The sequence below is a fragment of the Gossypium arboreum genome, chromosome 11, assembly GCF_025698485.1.
Source record: "Gossypium arboreum isolate Shixiya-1 chromosome 11, ASM2569848v2, whole genome shotgun sequence".
Lineage (NCBI taxonomy): Eukaryota > Viridiplantae > Streptophyta > Magnoliopsida > Malvales > Malvaceae > Gossypium > Gossypium arboreum.
This window is the reverse complement of record NC_069080.1, coordinates 62,184,022-62,204,789: the sequence shown is the minus strand read 5'-3', so window position 1 is coordinate 62,204,789 and position 20,768 is coordinate 62,184,022. Positions and strand designations below refer to the sequence as shown.

The 20,768-nt window shown below is 37.5% G+C and overlaps 1 non-coding gene across 1 annotated transcript; it reads right to left on the bottom strand.

Annotated features, from left to right (window-relative positions):
• Window positions 1–677: 677 nt before the first annotated feature.
• Window positions 678–784, bottom strand: LOC128284819 (small nucleolar RNA R71). The gene has a single exon (XR_008275242.1). It is a non-coding gene; the product is annotated as a small nucleolar RNA R71 (small nucleolar RNA).
• Between the last annotated feature and the right edge of the window lie 19,984 nt (window positions 785–20,768).

Genomic DNA, 20,768 nt, shown 5'->3' with positions numbered 1-20,768 from the left:
ATTTTTACTTTTATTGCAATTTACTTTTTTGTTTTTAGCTTAATTCCTCTTTTTTAATTTTCCTTTTTAATTGCTTCTGACAGGTGTCTCTAGTTTATGACTAGAAGGAACCCATTAGGGCCTTTGCTTTTTGATAATGAAATAGAGAGTACAGCTCACAAAAATCAAAGAGAAATAAGGTGAAGCCTACAATACATAGAGGAAGAGCGAGAGGACGATATCCATACTACAACCAAGGAGATGGTTGATAATTAGAATAATCCGTTACCTCCTGTGGTTGCTGCAAATCCTGTTAATCAGAATCCTGCTCCTCGTACTATGTATGATTATGCTAAGCCTAATTTAACAGGAATTAAATCGATTATTGTTCGACCTGCTATTGCTGCAAATAATTTTGAACTGAAACCTAAAACTATTCAAATGATACAACAGTTTGTTCAGTTTGATGGTTTGCAGGACAAGGATCCAAACACTCATTTAGTAAATTTTCTAGAATTCTACGACACCTTTAAGATGAATGGCATTTTTTACGATGCCATTCGCCTTCGGTTGTTTCCCTTTTCATTAAGGAATAAGGCTAATAGTGGTTAAACTCGTTACCACGAAGGTCAATCACTACTTGGGGACAAATGATTGAAAAATTTTACTCAAATATTTTCCGCCAGTTAAAATAAGCTAAATTGAGGAATGATATCTCTTCTTTTGTGTAGATGGATTTACAAACACTATATGATGCATGGGAGAGATACAAGGATCTATTGAAAAGGTGCCCTCACCATGGGTTACCTTTATGGCTACAGGTTCAAACTTTCCATAATGGTTTGAGCCCCTCAACTAGACAGATGATCGATGTAGCGGTCGGTGGAACCATAAATAAGAAACACCTAAGGAGTCTTATGATTTCATTGAAGAGATGTCACTGAATAATTATCAATGGCAAGTTATGAGAACAAAGCTAACAAAGTCAGCCGGTGTTTTCAACCTAGATGCAGTAACCATGTTATCAAACCATGTAGAACTCTTGAATAAAAAGATTGACGGTCTATGTGGTTCCACTCAGGTATATCTAGTGGTGCAGTATGACACGAGTGGAGGTGGAATGGGCAAGTCAGAGTATTTACCCTTCTACCCCAGCATGGAAAACGAGCAAATAAATTACATGGGTAATAATCCTCGACCTTAAAATAATCCCTATAGTAACACTTATAATGCAGGTTGGAGGAACCACCCAAACTTCTTATGGGGAGGCCAAGGAAATCAGAGACCACCACCCCCTCCAGACTTCCAACAATAGCCTTACCAGTAAGAGAAAAAGTCAAACCTTGAAGAGATGATGACGAAGTGTATTTTAGTGGCAGAAACCTATTTTCAAAACACGAAAACTGCACTTAAAAATCAACAAGCATCGATTCAAGGGTTCGAGAATCAAATAGGATAGCTGGCTAAGATGATTTCAGAGAGACCACAAGGGAGCCTGCCTAATAACATCGAATCCAACCGAAAAGAGCATGTGAAAGTAGTTACCCTAAGTAGTGGGAAAGTGTTAACTGAATTTAAAAAGAAGCTGCCACAAAAAGCTAATAGGAAATAGGATGAGGAGGTAAAACCCGAAATTAGTGAAAAATCGGTGCTGAGGGAATATAAACCACCAATCCCATATCCAAAACAATTAAAGAAAGACCGCATGGATGCAAAATTTGGTAAATTTCTTGAACTTTTTAAACAGTTGCATATTAACTTACCTTTCGTTGAAGCTATCTCGTAGATGCCTATATATGCAAAATTCTTGAAGGAGCTTCTAACAAATAAAAAAAAGTTTGAAGAGTTGTCTACAGTAAGACTTAATGAGGAGTGCTCAGCAATACTCTAAAATAAACTACCAACCAAACTGAAAGATCCAGGAAGTTTTACTATTCCTTACTTAATTAGTAGTTTAAATGTTGAGAAGGCACTAGCTAATTTAGGCGCTAGCATAAATTTGATGCCTTACAAAATGTTCAAGCAACTTTGCCTTGGGGAACCAAAACCTACTAGGATGAATATTCAACTAGCTGATAGATCTATCAAATGTCCTAGGGGTATTATTGAAGATGTACTAGTAAAAGTAGATAAATTTATATTTCCTGTTGATTTTGTCGTGCTTGACATGGATGAGGATGTTGAGGTGCCTTTAATTTTAGGTCACCCATTTTTAGCCACTGCTAGAGCTGTTATTGATGTGAGTGACAGTAAACTTGTACTTAGGGTAGGTAACGAAGAGATTATTTCAAAATTTATGATGCCATGAGATTTTCTAGAGAACAAGATGATTCCTGTTATTTTATCGACTCTATTGATCATGCTACTCAAGATTCGTTACAAGAAATTGTTCATAAGGATACGTTGGAACTATATCCTGCACAAGGAGAGGAGGTAAATGACAATAATTTTGTATTAGGTACGAAAAAATCCGAATTAAATGATTCTTCACTGAAACAAAAAGAATATGAGGGTATTGAGGTAAACAATGATTAAAATTAAAACCCTATGTTGAGGAACCTCCTAAATTAGAATTGAAACAACTACCAAATCACCTAGAATATGCGTTTTTTGGAAATAATTCCACATTACCAGTGATTATTACTTTAGATTTACAGCTAATCGAAAAGGACGAGTTACTTTAAGTATTAAAAGAGCATAAAAGAGGTATAGCTTGGAAGATTTCTGACATAAGAGGGATCAGTCCTTCTTTTTGCACACATAAAATTTTAATGGAAGATGAGTGTAAACCTTGTGTGCAAACTCAAAGACGGCTGAATCCTAACATGAAAAAAGTCGTAAAAGATGAGGTAATTAAACTTTTAGATGTTGGAGTTATTTATCCTATTTCTGACAGTTCTCGAGTGAGTCCTGTACAGGTTGTCCCTAAGAAAGGAGGCATGACTGTTGTGGCTAATGAGAAGAATGAATTGATCCCAACATGCATCGTCATGGGATGAAGAGTTTGTATTGACTATAAGAAGTTGAACGATGACACGAGAAAAGATCACTTCCCCTTACCATTCATTAATTAGATGTTGGAAAGATTATCTGGGCATATGTATTATTATTTCTTAGATGGACTCTCTGGTTACTTCCAAATCCCAATAGCTCCTGAAGACCAAGAGAAAATGACATTTACATGTCCATACCGTACGTTTACTTATAGACAAATGCCTTTTGGATTATAATGCTCCTGCTACTTTTCAGCGATACATGTTGGCTATTTTTGATAAGCTCGTAAAAGACATTATGGAGGTATTTATTGATGACTTCTCGATATTTGGTAACTCTTTCCATCTTTGCCTTACAAATTTAAAACGAGTCCTAATAAGATGTGAAGAAACGAACCTTGTACTGAATTGGGAAAACTATCATTTCATGGTTCGTGAAGGGATTGTATTAGGCCACAAAATTTCTAGTAAAGGGATCGGGGTTGACAAAGCGAAAATTGAAACTATTGAGAAATTACCTCCCCCTAGTACAGTTAAGGCTATTCGAAGCTTTTTAGGACATGCTGGATTTTATAGAAGATTTATTAAGGATTTTTCTAAAATAGCTAAGCCTTTAACGAATTTACTAGAGAAGGATGTGCCTTTCGATTTTAATCAGGAATGCTTAGAAGCATTTAACACTCTGAAAGATAAATTAATTAATTCTCCGATTGTATTTGTACTTGATTGGAATTTACCCTTTGAACTAATGTGTGATGCAAGTGATTTTGCAGTAGGTGCAGTTCTTGGACAGTGAAGAGACAAGCATTTTTAACCAATTTATTATGCTTGCAAGACATTGACAGCCACACGAGAAAACTATACTCCGACTGAGAAAGAATTATTGGCTATGGTTTTTGCATTCGATAAATTTAGACCATATTTAATATTATCTAAAGCTGTCGTATATACTGACTATTCAGCTCTTTGATATCTCCTTTCTAAATCAGATGCAAAACCTCAACTAATAAGATGGATATTATTGTTGCAGGAATTCAATTTAGAAATTCAAGATAAAAAGGGAGCAAAAAATCTTGCAGCAGATCATCTGTCCAGATTAAAAAACCCACATCTTAAGGAGCTTGATGAACATGAGATAAATGACTCATTCCCTGAAGAACATCTCTTTGCTATATCTAACTCTGAGGTACCTTGGTTTGCAGACATTACGAATTATTTAGCTGCTAACATTAGGCCAAAAAGGTTGACACATCAGCAGAAGAAGCGATTCTTTACTGATGTTAAAAACTACTTTTGGGAAGATCCTTTTCTTTTCCGTATATGTGCAGATTAAGTCATTAGAAGATGCGTTACAAAGTTAAAAGCAATTAAAATCTTGGAGCATTACCACTCAGGACCGACTAGAGGACATTACAGTGGGACTAAGACTGTACATAAAGCACTTGAATAAGGTTTTTATTGGCCCACACTATTCAAAGATGCCAACAGGTATGTTACTTCTTGTGATAAATGCCAACGAACGGGTAATATCTCCAAACATGACAAAATGCCTCAAACGTATATACTTTCATGTGAAATATTTCATGTATGGGGTATTGATTTTATAGGTCCATTCCCTAGCTCATTTGGGAATAAATACATCTTATTAGCTGTTGATTATATGTCCAAATGGGTGGAAGCCCAAGCTTTACCTATTAATGATACTAGAGTGGTAGTGAGGTTCCTTAAGAAACTCTTCTCTTGATTTGGAACACCTAGAGCAATTATCAGTGATAGGGGTACTCATTTTTGTAATGCTCAATTTGATAAAACCCTTAAGAAATATGGAGTTTACCATAGAATAGCTACCCCTTACCGTCCTCAAACTAGTGGACAAGTCAAAGTAGCAAACTGAGAGCTTAAACGTATCATAGAAAAGACAGTAGAGTCAAATAGGAAGGATTGGACAATGAAAGTAGATGATGCTTTATGGGCCTATAGAACTGCTTTTAAAACCCCTATAGGAACATCTCATTACAGACTTGTTTATGGGAAAAGTTGTCATTTACCGTTTGAACTAGAACACAAAGCATTCTGGGCTATAAAGTTTCTAAACTTTGATCTCAAACATACAGGTGAGAAAAGGTTGATGCAGTTGAACGAGCTAAATGAATGGCAAGCTAATGCATATGAGAATTCAACATTATACAAGGAAGCAATGAAGCGCCGCCATGATACCCGTTTAAAGCAACACAAGTAATTTGAAGTTGGAGATCTGTCCTGCTATACAACTCAAGGCTCCAATTATTTCCTAGGAAGTTAAAATCACGATGGTCAGGTCCATTTGTAGTCCAAACCATTTTCCCATATGGCACAGTAGAGGTAAGTCATCCAACCCATGGCACCTTCAAGGTAAATGGACATCGACTTAAACTTTATAACAGTGAGGATTTTAAAGATTATAGAGAAGAGCTACGGCTCCGCGAACCCGCCTAAATATTCCCACAAGGTAAAGTCGAGCTTAGACTTTAAATAAGCGCTCCTCAAGAGGCAACCCGAGCACTAACCCCACTAAATAAGTTTATTTTTCTTTCATTTTTCATAGTTTTAATGCAGGTATTTTTGACACACACGGCTTGACACATGGGCGTGTTCTAGGCCGTGTGCTCACCACGGGTTGGAGACATGGGCATGCTTTGAACCGTGTAAACTCTTAAAGCTTTATTATTGGCATTCGACAGTAGCAAACACGGCCTGGACACACGGGTGTGTCCATGGCCATGTTAAAATAGGACAAACATTTTCCCAAATCCAAGTGACACATAGGCTACGATAACTAGCCATGACCGTGCGATACGACCGTGCGAACAATAAGGCTGAGGGACACGGACGTGCCTAAGGCCATGGTGAAATTGCACTTTAATTTCCCAAAAGATTGGTAGAGGCACAGAATGCGTTAAATCACCATGGCCGTGCAATGCGGCCATGTAACCCACATGGTCATGAAACACAGGTGTGCCTGAGGCCGTGTGGGAACCTGAGCACACACTTTGAAATTTACAACAACTCAGAATGGAAAACGGGCATATCCCGCAGCTGTGTGCAAAAGTCATGGGCAATCCTGACTACAGAACACGGGCGTGTTGGAACTCACAAGGGCGTGGGAGAAACGAACGAAAGAGCACATGATTGTGTGACACGACCATGTGTGCCACATGGCCTGGGTACACGGGCGTGTCTAAAAGGCCGTGTGAGATACTGACCTAAAATTTCATGAAAAACACGGGCTAGGAGCGAGACACGCTGGCGTGGGCCACTCCGTATGGTCTAAAATGGGGTCTGTACGATTATGGCCCTATTTTTAATTAAAACCTTAACCCTAACCCTAAAATCCCCCCATTCCTATTTAAACCCCACTATTCACTCATCACACCCCCTTTCGCTATTCATCTTCCCTATTTCGGCCATAATTTCCCGACGAACCACCGGCGATCGACACCCCCACTCTCCCTCCCTTCCTTCCTTCTTTTCTTTCTTTCTTTCCTTTCCCTTCCTCCCTCTTTGCTCACCTCCACAGCCCACGACCCCCTCTCATTCCTTTTCCCTCACACAAGTTTTGCCCCACGCTCCAACATCAGCCAACCACTACCGTTTCCCATCTCTATCGGTTCTTTCACTATTACATTTAGTTATTTATTTACATATTTATTTCTTTGATATTTCTTTGCTATTTTATTTTCTTTGTTATTTAATAAAATAGATTGTTTCCCATTATTGCTATTTTATGCTTGAGAATCGTTCATTTACAACATATTGTGCTTATTGGAATTCCTCTTTGATAGTTAGTTTATCATTTGAAATTTACATGTTTAAACATTTAACCTTGTTTTGGTGTTATTTGACATACAGTTCTTTATTTTTCCACTTAGGATTCATTTATTTAGGATTTCCCTATTAAGTTTTTAGGTGAGGAATTCCTATCTGTGCGCATATTTTCTTTCCTGCTAGTCCCACTATATGCATTATATTATGATTCATCCTTTGGCATTTTCTGACTTAGTGGGTTCTTTATCCTCATATTTTTATTGATTATTCTCAGGGACACGATGACAAATACTCGTGGTGAAAAGCCTATAGTCCTAGCTTCTAAAAAACAGAAGGGTCCAGGAGCGACATCCTCAAGTGCGACCATTGAGATATGCCATCCCTTTCTACAGTTCCCACTAGGATCTCAGGAGGAGTTGTTTCAGATTCTACGTGCCCGACCCCTTAGTGTGGGCCGGTGCATCGATTGGGCCACCTTACAGCAGGTCCACCTGGCTAACCCAGTTTGGGCCCTTCTCGCTACCACTTATTGGGACCGTTTCTTCGACATTATTGAGTCGACATACCTATAGTTCACTTTGGAACTTTGTTCGACATTTCAGTTGTAGATGGTCATGTTAGTGTTCGACGACCCAGGCATAGTCTAATTTCGTCTTGGAAGTCTAGTGCGTCAATTGAGTGTCCCAGAATTCGAAGTTGCCTTGGGACTTTATACAAAAGAATTTATGGAGGCCGACAATTTTCCCCATCTCCACAGTCACATTCATTACGTACCTTCCTCATGTTGGGTAGCACTCATTCCTGCTATAGGCATCTATGACCCCAACCGGTCCAAGGCATCGGCTCTATCTCCAGCATTACGATATCTTCACACCCTTTTAGCTCAAACCTTAATAGGGCGACGAGAGAGCCTTGGCATCATTAATACTCACGATGCATACTTCTTATGGAGCATGAGGCAAGGGCATATTTTTGATCTCGCATACTTCGTAGCCCTCACCTTTTGCCATCAGACTGAACGGCACAGAAAGAGAGCCATTTGCATCGGCCTTTACGTGACTCATCTAGCTAGACATTTTGGGCTCCTGAACAAATTGACGTAGTCCTTGTAACACCCCGAATTTGGGCCTAGAAGTATTGGGCCTTGAGTGTGGGTCCGTAAGGAGGTTTTATATAGGTATTTAATTGTGTAATGAAATGACACAATTAAATGTCCGCTTTGGTGGTTAATGGCCCTGAGAAGTGTTAGAGAAATCTTGGGTTCAAACTTGGGCTTTAGCAAAAATTTTGGTATTAAGTGAAAAAACACGGATGCTTGGATGAGGGTTTTTAAATTATTGTGTTAAATAAATGACACAAGGAAGCTTGTAGTCTAGTGGTTGTGGTGTCATTAAGGTTGTATGGGAGCCTGGGTTCAAGCCTTAGCTCTTGCAATTTATTTTGTTTTTTTAAAGGAACACGGACTTTGGCCTTTAGACCTTATAATTAATTGGGGATAAAATATGACACAAAAAGCCTTGTGGCTTAGTGGCAAGTAGCGTGTGGAGCATTTAAGGGAGGCATAGGTTTGAATCCCATGGCAAGCAAAGAGCATTTATTTTGCTAACGGGGGCAAGAGTTGGTGTTGAATTTAAACTCTAATGTTGGAGGATCCCACATCGAAGCTAATATAAGAGTGGTTGTGAAGTCGGCTTTAAATAGAGGAACCATGAAGAGAGTAAATGTACCTTTCTTGGTCGATCCCTTTCATTTGTATGGCGTGCTCGTTTGAGTTGGGCGTCGGCTAAGAGTGCTCAGAGCGTGGATTAACTCCAGTCTCCTATCAGGTGTGTATTTTTCAATACTCTAGCTGTAGGATGGCTACTTCGGGTCATGATAGGTAGAAAGGAGCCATGTGGGCCCAACAGACTTACGACCCAATTGGATAAGTTGTTTGATTGTGTAGTAAATATTAGACTAGGCTAGGTGAATCTCATATCTGTGGCTAGATTTGGGCTAAAAGGGCCACACGAGCGTGTGGGCCCATTTGAGCTGAGAAAGGGCTTTAGGCCCATTCGTATTTTATCCCTATTTAAAATACTTTGGTTTACAAAATTACCAAAATACCTCGCTTTGTAAAATTACTAAAATACCCTTGGTTTATAAAATTACCAAAATACCCTAGTTTGTAAAATTACCAAAATACCCTAGTTTGTAAAATTATCAAAATACCCTTAGTTTGTAAAATTACCAAAATACCCCTAATTTGTGAAATTACTGAAATACCTCAACTCAGTAAAATTATTGAAATACCTCGACTTGTAAAATTACCAAAGTACCCTCGATTTATAGAATTACTGCTTTACCCTCGATTTGTAAAATTACCGTTTTACCCTCGATTTGAAATTACCATTTTACCCTCGGTTCTGAAATTACTATTTTACCTCGATTTATAGAATTACCGTTTTACCCCAATTTACATAATTACCGCTTTTACCCCGATTTACATAATTATCATTTTACCCTCGATTTACGAATTATCGTTTTACCCTCGATTCTGTAATTACCATTTTACCCTCGATTTATAAATTCTTGTTTTACCCTTGATTTACTGAAATTCTTGTTTTACCCTCGATTTACAAAATTACTAAAATGCCCTTGGTTTGTGAAATTACCGCAATACCCTCAATTTGTAAAACTACCAAAATACCTCAGATAGTAAAATGACGAATATGCCCTTATGTTCCGTATGACCGATGTGCTTAGGATTTACATATATTGATGTTGGATTAGTTAAGTTTGAGTGATGGTGGTGGTTATCGTAGGCGATTGATTTTGGAAATGTTTCAACTTCAACCCATAACAGTGTGTACTAACCTCTAAATAGCTTAGATTAATATTTCTTTGAAAAGTCAAAGCTTCATATTTTAGTGATTAGGAATCAATATTTAGATCTATTTTCTACACACGTTTAAGTTGGATTCACAACGGATATGGGGTAGGAAGGTATTTGGAACGTTCTTCAATGAGTAGATCTCTTGGTAAGTATTCAACCTTCTTTCCATTTGTATCTTGTGGTTTAAGAAAAGTCGAAAACCCTCTCGTCGACTAAGGCTAAAAGGGTTTTGGTGTTATTTGGTTTGTTGGTACTAGTGAGGATTAAAGGCTACCGATCGAGGAGTGTGTGAAAAGCTTGGATCATCGGAGTGACTAAATCTAGTCATCAACTTCGCAAAGGTATGAACCCAAGGGCCATTGTGGATGGTGGTAGAATGTGTAAGTGATGATAATAGGTAGTTTTCGATTTGGTTTAATATTAACATGGTCTAATCTATAAGTGGTTGATTATAGGAGAAATCGCATAGGAGATCTCGTCAAGGAATATCGCAAATCGTGTGTAACGAACCCTTTTTCATAGCTTAAAGCGATAAAATGTTAAAAAGTCAAATGTCAAATTCGGCATTTCGAGGACTTGTGAGCAATTACGCTCACTAGTTAGTTAGAATCGATGAGACGATGATCGAGAACGATGGAAACGGTAAGAATGTGATTTTTGGCGTTCTTGGTAAGTTGGGCCTCGAGGGGCCGAAGTGGGGCCCATTGGGCTTTCGGGCCCATCTGGGTAAAATTGGTAGAAAATGAAAATATGTTAAATTGCATGTTAAGACTGTTAATACTGTTATGGATATAGGCTAAATGGGCCTAAATGATAAAATCAGCTGAGTAGGGCCCATCAGGGGTTTTTTGGCCCAATAACTCGATTTCGCTAAAAATGGGCCAGGATCACTGTTTGCACCTATGAATTGTTTGTAACCATTAATGGACATGGAAACCCTAATTTTTGGTAAAATTACAAGATTACCCTTATAACATGAAAATGACCGTTTTGCCCCTAGGTAAAAATGACCATTATACCCCTAGGGTTTATGTATGATTTTAATACATGGGATTTTGATAAACATGGTATGTATGATATGCACATGACATGTATGATATGCACATGATATGTATGATATGCACATGATGTAATCATAAATGCATTGGGTTGGGTTTTTATATGGATGGAGGAAGTGCAAAAAGGGCTCATGCCCCAGTTATTAAAAGGGCTTATGCCCCAGTTATTAAAAGGGCTTATGCCCCAGTTATTAAAGGGCTTATGCCCCAGTTATTAAAAGGGCTTTGCCCCAGTTATTAAAAGGGCTTTGCCCCAGTTGTTAAAAGAGGCTAGGCCTCCAGTTATATGATAAAGCACTATCTTTGCCGCCAAGAGAGAGTTATGGCGGGTGGGTCGAGTAAATCCTCACATGGTGTGTTGGTTGGTACGGTGGAGAGTAGCGGATGGTGGGTTGAGTAGTCTCCCAAATGGGTTGCATTCTTTCATTGACATTATATGTGATATTGAAATGGGCCTATGGGCCATCTTGCTTTCTGATAAAGGCTTGCCCAAGAATATGAAATTTGAAAAGGCTTGACCCAGGTGTTATGAAATATGAAATATTGAAAGGGCTATGGCACAGTACATGTTTGAGATTGGATTTGGGCTTAGACCCAACAGTCATCATTGTTTTGGGCTCGAAGGGGCTTGTTGCACATGAGTTTCAAAACTCACCCCTTTCTTTAACCTTGCGGTGAGCCTTGATGTGGGGACTTGGTAGGAGGATTCGAGTAGCCACGGTGATTGTCTTTGGACTTTTAAATAAGCGTTGGTTTTCATTAGTTTCCTTTAATTATTATTTATTTTGGGTTGTAATAAGGCCATTTTCACTTTCCTTTTATTTCTTTTCGGATTATTTTAATTTTAATAACTTCAAACCCGGTTGATAATTATTCAAATGGGCTAGACTTAGGACGTGTTTTCAAAACGATACTTGTTTTCAAAAGAGTTCAACACCACGATTAATCGATTTATCAAAGTCGTTCACTTAAACAAATTTAAACTCGATATAACAAAGTGTGGCTATGGTTGTGAGCATGTCTAGGATTGGATCCAATCAAAGAGTTTGGTACTTAAGCAGCCTTCATGGCTCACCTCCTCTGTCTCGGATACCTACCTGGTGCCCAGCTTCTATACACTTTGTTAACTCAACAAAATATATGGTTTTAAAACACTAAAACAGAACGTGGGTTTTCAACTCCAATGTGGCACGTCAGATTCGGCCATAATGTCTAGGATGGGTTTGGGGTGTTACAGTCCTCATCCCTCACACTTATCTGTTGGATGTCTCCACTGTGCATCTCAAGTATGCTTTACATGAGGACGGTAGAGCGTCGTCGTGGGTTAGATCCTTCTCAATACCGACTAGCATGAGCCACCAATCAGGATGACCCCGAGGATTTATTGACGATATCCTTTCCTTTGATGAGGACCACCTTCTTTGACACCGCCGAGTCATAGACCAGTTCATGCGGCTCCTACATTGACAGAAATTTCTGACCACCTGACTCGATTCAAGCAATACTGCATTCAGTAGTTCAACAGCAATGCTCAGGGATTTGAAAGCATAGAGGTGACTCTGCAATAGATTTGCTAGCATTTCCACATTTCACCTCCAGCACTACGACCTCACGATCTAGCTACCGATGCGAACTTGTGTGTCCATTTACGTTCACTTTGTTTTGCTTTTCCTTTTATTTTTATTTTTATTTTTATTTTTCAAGTTCTAAAAGACTTTTATTAGTATGTTTTGAACCCCTTAATTATATGGCTATTCCTTTTTGAGTAACCATAACAACCCCATCGATATAACTCCTTAAAATATTACTGGTGATATTGCAAATTTAAAAGGTTTAGGCAATTGGTGCTACTTAGGAATATACAAATAATCCTATGGAGAAAGGTAATCCACGACTGCCATGTCCTTCTCGACCACAACCATAGCCACCACGACACCGACCACCACGATAACTTCTTCGCTTGGCGCTGTGATTGTGGAACCCAACCTCTACCACCACCTTCACCTCTGCCTAGTTACACATGCACTCCATTTCCAATGTTTATAAATCAGCTTTCGCTATTCCAAGGACTACATCCAAATTTAGGGCAATTTTGCTTCTCCCCCTCTTTCATGATATTATGCTTATATTGTTATTATCTATCTTTGTACATTGAGGACAATGTACATCTTAAGTGTGGGAGGTTATTTATATGATTATCAGAAAATCCCTGAATTTTTATCTCGTTCTCAAATAATTTTCTCATATTACTATTAGAGTGAATTCTGATTGATTTATAATTTTTATTGATATGTTTTGAATTAAATCATAGGTAATTGTGCATCGAGTGTTTAAACTTTAAGACATTAGAGAATCAAGCATGATAAGTTGACTTTAGAGAATTAAAATTGTTGGTTGTTTCCCTGAATTGAGGTATTATCTTAAAGTTTTAAATTTACAAGATTGACATCAAATACCCATAATTTTCGGAAGATTTTGAGCCTTTTAGAGCATATATCTATCTTTCTCACTTATTTTATTGATTATGAGTGTGTCAACATTGATTTTTTATTCTAGAACTTGCTTCGATTATGCATGTCAAGACCACACCTTTGATTTGATATACTGAGATGATAAAGCCACTTAGGTTTTAAACTAGCTCATTCCATAAAAAGCCTACCCACATAATTGACCCTTAATGAACCCCTTTGAGCCTTAAACAACATTTCTTATTATTCTCCCAATAAATATTAATTCACAACTTAACCCTTTTTGATTCGTTAAGAATTTCTCCATTTTTATTAACTTCCTTTTTATTGATATTTGATTTGATCAGTTACCTAACTAGTTTCATCCATTTCAGTTGCTGAATTATTTCTTATTATGTACTTTCTATTATTCGTCTTACTCTTAAAAAAAATCGTGTATTTATATTCATATAATTACATATTATCATAAAGAGCTTGGATAAGTTAAAGTTATTATATTGAGAAAAAGCTCACTTTATTAGTTTTGGATAGTTTTAGTTCTGGCACTTGTTTGTAATTCAGTAATTAGTTTATTTTGAGTTTGGTAATGTATTAAATTAATCTTGATTCTAACCGTCTTTTTCAACCTTTATCCATGCCATTAACCCAAGCCCTACTACAACCCTGTTAAAGACCTTTTGATTTGTGTATCATCTCAGTTGCAGTGGTGGAGATTTGATTTTCATGCAAGCCTATGGTAATAACTTTTCATGTTTCACTATTGAGTGCTTAATTTTTGAACCTTAAATACTTTGAGTGATTTGAGTGAATCTTTAATGAGGATGTCAACCCTTGTCGATTTGAAATTAAAGGTAATTACTTAGAAAAAGGGGAATACCTATGATTTTAGGATTAAAATGCTCAATTTGGATTGTTGGAAACTTTAATGTTCTTTAAGTTGAAATTATAAATGTATGATTATTTGTGAATTATTTTGAAACACTATTGATAAGAATTATATGTTGAGAAGAATGCATTTTAATTGTGAGTTGAGGATTTTGCTTGAGGACAAGCAAATGCTTAAGTGTGGGGATATTTGATAAACCTCAATAGTAACATATTTTAATCCCGTGCATGGCATATTTTTGGATGAATTATTGTAAGATTTAGTGAATTTGATGCTCCTAATCCTTTAATTTCATGTTTTATATCCAGACGAGCATAGAAAAGCGAAAGTGTAAGAAAAAGGCCAAAAACAGACAAAATAGGTTTATTTTAGTGATGCACACGGCCCAAACACTTCTACACAGGTAATCTACGCGCCTGTGTTAGATGTACGGGCAGACCACATGCCCGTGTGTCATGGCTGTGTCGACTTAAAACCATATCAGAATTACACACGGCCTGAGCATCTTTACACCGGAGTGGCACATGGCCGTGTCCCTGTCGAGCCCAAGTCTAATTCTATTCGTAAAAGACTAATTTTGGGCATTCCAAAGTCTATATAAACACCTAGAAGAGGATCAAGGGGGATAGAGAGAGCAGAAGGCAGAGAATACTCAAAAACAACCATCAGAATCAGCTCGGAAGCAAGATCTACTTCAAGACTAAAAATCTCCATTGAATTTCGTTAGAACTTCTTTGGGTTTCTTTATATTTTGTTGTTTTCCCCTACTTTGAGATGTTGTCCCCCATCATTATGAACTAAACTCCCTAAATACCTAAGGGAGATGAAACCTAAGATAGATCTTATTATTATTTGAATTATATGATAAATACTTGTTCTTACTCTTAATTATGTGTTCTTAATTCTTGCTTTAATATTTCAGGATATTAATTCAAGTCTGATGTGCTTATTCAGTGGAGCAAAAGTCCCTGTTTAAGAGTAGATCTAGCAAAATTAAGCAGAGTTCAATGCAATCCTAGACATAGGACGACGTAAATTTGCCGAATTAGAGTCAAATCTAATAAAGGAATCCATAGATCGTGTTAATGAGACAATAGGGGTTTTAATTAGAAAGAGATTTCAATTAATCAACCTAGAGTCAGTTGTTTTTAGTCTTGAGAGAGATATTAACATAAATTAGGGATTTCTACAGATTAAGTCAAGTGAATAAATCATCTAATTTAGAAGTAATAGGTAAAGTCTAGGTGGATTCTTCCTTGGGTATTATCTTCTCCATCAGTTTTCCAAAAGTATTCTCCAACTTTTATTTCTGTCCTCTTCTTTGTTAATTAAATAGTTAATTTTAGTTTAAAAACATCCCTTTAATTTTTAGGTTAGATAATAAAAAGATAGTAAGTACTAGTACTTTTAGTCATTGTGGATACGATATTTCTGGTCTCACCACAACTATACTATTGTTCGATAGGTACGCTTGCCTTAGTCAAAATTTTTAGTTAGTTTAGCAACCATCATCATCAATCCTCAGTAAAGGAAACTTGTTCTTTATAGTCACCTTGTTGAGTTGATGGTAGTCAATACAAAGCCTCATGGATCTGTCTTTCTTCTTTACAAATAATATGAGAGCACCCTAGGGAGAAAAACTCGGTCTCACAAAACCCTTATCTGTCAACTCTTGCAACTGAGCTTTTAATTCTTTCAATTTAGTCAAGGCCATCCTATATGGAGCAATAGATATTAGCGAGGTCCCTGGTTCTAAATCAATACTGAACTCGACTTCTCTAACAAGTGGTAACCTAGGCAACTTTTCTAGAAACACATCCGGATATTCACAAACTATCGGCACTAACTCAATTTTCAATTCAGGCATCTTTGTATTCAACATATAAGGAAGATAAGCTTCACAACCTTTCCTTATATATTTCTGGGCAGACATCGAAGAAATCAAAACAGGTAACTACCCAACTCATCTGAATCAATCCGAAGAGTTTCACCATTTTCACATTTCAGTTCAATAATCTTTTTTTTACAGCTCACTACGGCATCATGTAGTGTCAACCAATCCATACCCAAAATTAACATCGAATTCATCAAATGGCAAGAACATTAAATCAGTCAAAAGACAGTTACCTCAAATCATCAAGGGACAATTCTTGCAAACTTTATCAACTAACACATGTTTGCCTAAAGGGTTTGACACTCTAATCATAAACTCAGTAAACTCAATAGGCAAGCTCTTACTAGTTACCAATCACACAAGCTTAAGAATGGGTCGATCCAGGATCAATCAATGCAACTACATTAGTATTATAGAGAGAAAAAGTAATAGTGATAACATCGAGAGATGTCGCTTCTTCGCAAGCACAGATGGCATAGGCTCTAGCAGGTGCTCGAGCTTTGGATCTCATAGCTGAATCCTTCGTCACACCATTACTACTAGTTTCATTTTTAGTATTCCTCAATAGCCTACCCCTATTAGTAGTATTACTCAGCCTTGCACTCTGAAATTTTTCTTTGCCATTTCAGGGCAATCTCAGATAAAATGCTCTTGGGAGCCACACTTGAAATAAGCCTGGTCATTCATATTGATGACATTCATGTCTATTAAATCTAACATTACACACACTTGCCATCGAAGTAGCTTGAGCTTTAGAACCAAATTATTGCTTCCCACGATCTCTGTGTGAATACCCAGCTGATACATTTGAACAGGAATACATTTCTCTAGATTTATTTGACTGAGATGGAAATGACTTACTCATAGGTCTGTTCCTTAGATCTTTAGTTTCATGATCAGCTTTCCTCTTTTCTTTATTCATCTTTTTGGCCTTATAGGCTTACTCGACCAATACCACAAATTCTTTCAGCTCTAAGATCCCAACTAACACATGAATATCCTCATTCAATCCATCTTCAAATCTCTTGCACATGATAACCTTGGTGGAAACACACTCTTGAGCACATTTACTAAGTTTGACAAATTCTCGTTCATATTCTGTCACTGACATTCGACCCTGTTTCAGCTCAAGAAATTCCTTACGTTTCTGATCAATGGACCGCTGGCTAATATATTTCTTTCGGAACTCCTCTTGAAAGAATTCCCACGTAATCCTCTCTCTTAGTACCACTGATACTAGTGTATTCCACCAGTTATATGCAGAATCTCTCAGAAGTGAGATGACACACTTTAAACACTTGTCCGATGTGCAAGACAATTCATTAAATACCCTGATGGAGTTTTCGAGCCAAAAATCGGCTCTCTCGGGATCATCATCCATATTAGCTCTGAAATCTTCAGCACCATGCTTTCGGATCTTATCAACCAAGGGCTTGTTCATTCTTACAAATTCCATACCTCGGGAACTGACCAAGGAATAAGTGGGGTTGGAGGAGGTCGAGCATTCGGATTTGTTGAAACAAATTCCGTATACCACTCATTCATCATATAGAGAAAGGCTTCCCTACCCCCTTCTCCCTGACCAATCGTTGAGGGTCTACTATCAGACGCGCTACCCCTTGAGAGGAACCGGTGCATTACTTTCAACATCATGAGCCTCAGCTCAATTGGGATCCATTGATTATAAGAAAACATAATTTAAAATTGTTAGGAGTCATCACACTATCACAGTTCATTTATGGCATGTATAGCTAGACTCTTACATATGCTACGTTAGTCCAAGAATCGACTAATCTGTAGCTCTGATACCATTAAATATAACACTGCTTACCCGTATCCAATATCGAAATAGGGTACGAAGCATTACCGAACTTATACACAAGTAAACATACAAAATTGAGATGTAAATTTCCATCTAAATTTAAAACTTTTCATATACATTCATATCGTCCCTAAAACGAATCTACGAGGTCTAAAACATGCATTGGAGGAGGTTCGGGACTAAACCGAGAACTTTAGAAAAATTCACAACGCTTAGAAAATTTTTAATGTTTTAAAAGCTATAGGCCCTTGTGGCTTGGGACACGTCCGTGTGGGCAGGTCGTGTGGTTACACACGTCCTTGGCCCTAACCCGTCTAACTCTTTGTTTGTCACCCAAGAACAAATTAAAGGCACACAACCAAGTCACATACCCATATGCTAGACCGTGTGGTCGATTTAATAATTTTGATTTTTCATAAAATAGGTGCAGACTTTATACGCTCGTGCCTGAGGCATTGTCATCCACATGCCCCTTACCCGTATCCGACACCAGGACAGGGTTTGAAGCGTTATTGGGCTCAGAGATAAACATTTATATGAAACTGGGCCATAAAATTTCAACCAAATTAAAACCATTTATACACAAGCATATTGTCCTTTATACGAACCCATGAGGCCCAAAACATTTATTGGGAATGGTTCGAGACTAAACCGATAACTTTCAGTACTTTTGAGATACTTATAAAATTTTCTAGTTTTGGAGGGTTACACCCCTGTGTGGGTATGCCGTGTGGTCACACACGCCTGTATGGCTTGGGACATGCCCGTGTCCTCAGCCTATATAACTCTCTATTTATGACGTCATCAACACAATTAGGGTCACACGGCCAAGTCACACGCTCCTATTCTTAGGCCGTGTGGCCAACTAAATTCCAAAAATTAGGTGTAGACTTCACAATGCCAGGGCACACGCCCATGTTCTAAGGCCGTGTCTTTCACACAGTCGAGACATATGGTCGTGTCTCTGCCCGTTTGTTTACTACTGGGCATTCTGTTTTACCTAATTAGGGTGCAGGGGACACATGGCCGGATCATAAGCCCATTGGGCAGACCATGTGTCACACACGGTCTTGAAGCACACCCGCGTGTCTACCCGTGTGGACAACTTTGAGGCTATTTTCCAAGCCTTTTGTCGCCCTCAACAGCACATGAACATTTACACATCTCAATGACATCCTACATGGCATAAATGAGCACTTACACATTCATAAACATGGCTCATGCATATCCATTTCTTATCAATTTACACTAGCTTAAGACATCATACTTATTTAGACCAAGATTTACTTCCATTTTATACATTCATGCCTTGCCATTATGCCATTTACTCATAGTTCCATCATCAAACATCCATGATCATATTCACAATTCATCCATGCCAAACGAATTTAACCACATCATGAGTGACCATATCATTTGCATGCATATACGAATAGGATTACATCCCCTTAATTAATATGAGCCATATGTCATGGCCATATACAAAATGAATCATCAAATCATTATAAGCTAACACATTTGGCTAAACCAATATGACATATAACAGAAAGACCAAGTGCCTATACATCCCATATTCAAAATACTTGAATTCACTATACACAAAAGATTAGTTTGATAGTGTGAATCGAGCTCTGACGTCCTTTGATCCCTGAGCTAGCTTGGGGATACTATAAGAAAATGAAAAAGAAAGAGGAGTAAGCATAAAGCTTAGTAAGTTTGTATGTAAATAATTAACAACATTAACCATGCATTATTATACACATAACATAATAATATTTATCACAATGTCATCAAGTATCATGGGTACATTTTAAGTCATGTTATTTACATAATGTACAATAAAACTCATGATCATAATTCATTCATTCACTTCTTTCTGAGGTCTCATCAATTCATAATCTCAATATTTATGAGCTTTGTATACATACCTATACCCTTTCAACATGATCATACCTTGTCATCTCTATGACTAAATTGTTGGGGTACCCGTTGAACCACTTGGAATACTAAATGATACTCGGGAACTCTCATGCACATAATAAGATGCCAATGCCATATCCCAAATATGGTCTTACATTGGATCATAGATCGAAGCTGATAGCCCAACGATGGTCTTACACAATGTCTCATATTGATGCCAATGCAATATCCCAGATATGGTCTTACATGGGATCAAAAATCGCTGCCAATGCCATGTTCCAGACATGGTCCTACATGGACTCACATATCGATGCCAATGCCATGTCCTAGTCATGGTCTTACATTAGATAACACATAACCCTAATGTCATGACATTTGTATCCTAACTATTCCTAAGGTTCAACCAAGGTTTTGGGATATCAAACTCTGTCGAATTGTCATCGAGTCATCATTAATTAAATCCACAAAGAAAATTACACAAATCATGCAATATTAAAGCATTAAAAACATAATAATGTAATGTTGCATTATTTACACATGAACTTACCTCGGTACCAAACTATGACTAACTATTCGATTTAGTCCACAGCCTTGTTCTTTCCTCGGTTCAGGTCTGGACTCCGTTTTTCTTGATCTATAATAGCAAATTTCACTTATTTGATATCACATTTTTCAAATCAATCCATAAATCATGCTTTGGAAAAATTATAATTTTGCCCTTAAACTTTCACATAATTACAAATTAGCCCCTAAGCTTGTAAAATGATATGTGTTCATTTTCTTTGTTACCCAAGACTAGCTGAACATATAACATGCTCATAGCAGGCCACATTTCTCATTAAACCATACATCTTACTACTCATTTTACAAACTTTACAAATAAGTCATTTTTAGCCATTTTCACTAGAAATCACTTAGTAAAAGATGTTTATCACACATTTAACATTCATATTCTTCCATTAAACATCAAAACACATGCATGTCATACATGGGTCAAATTTCAAACATGAACTCTACTTCAGAATATGGCTAGAATTAGGTAAATCGGGTTACGAAGGTTTTAAAAATG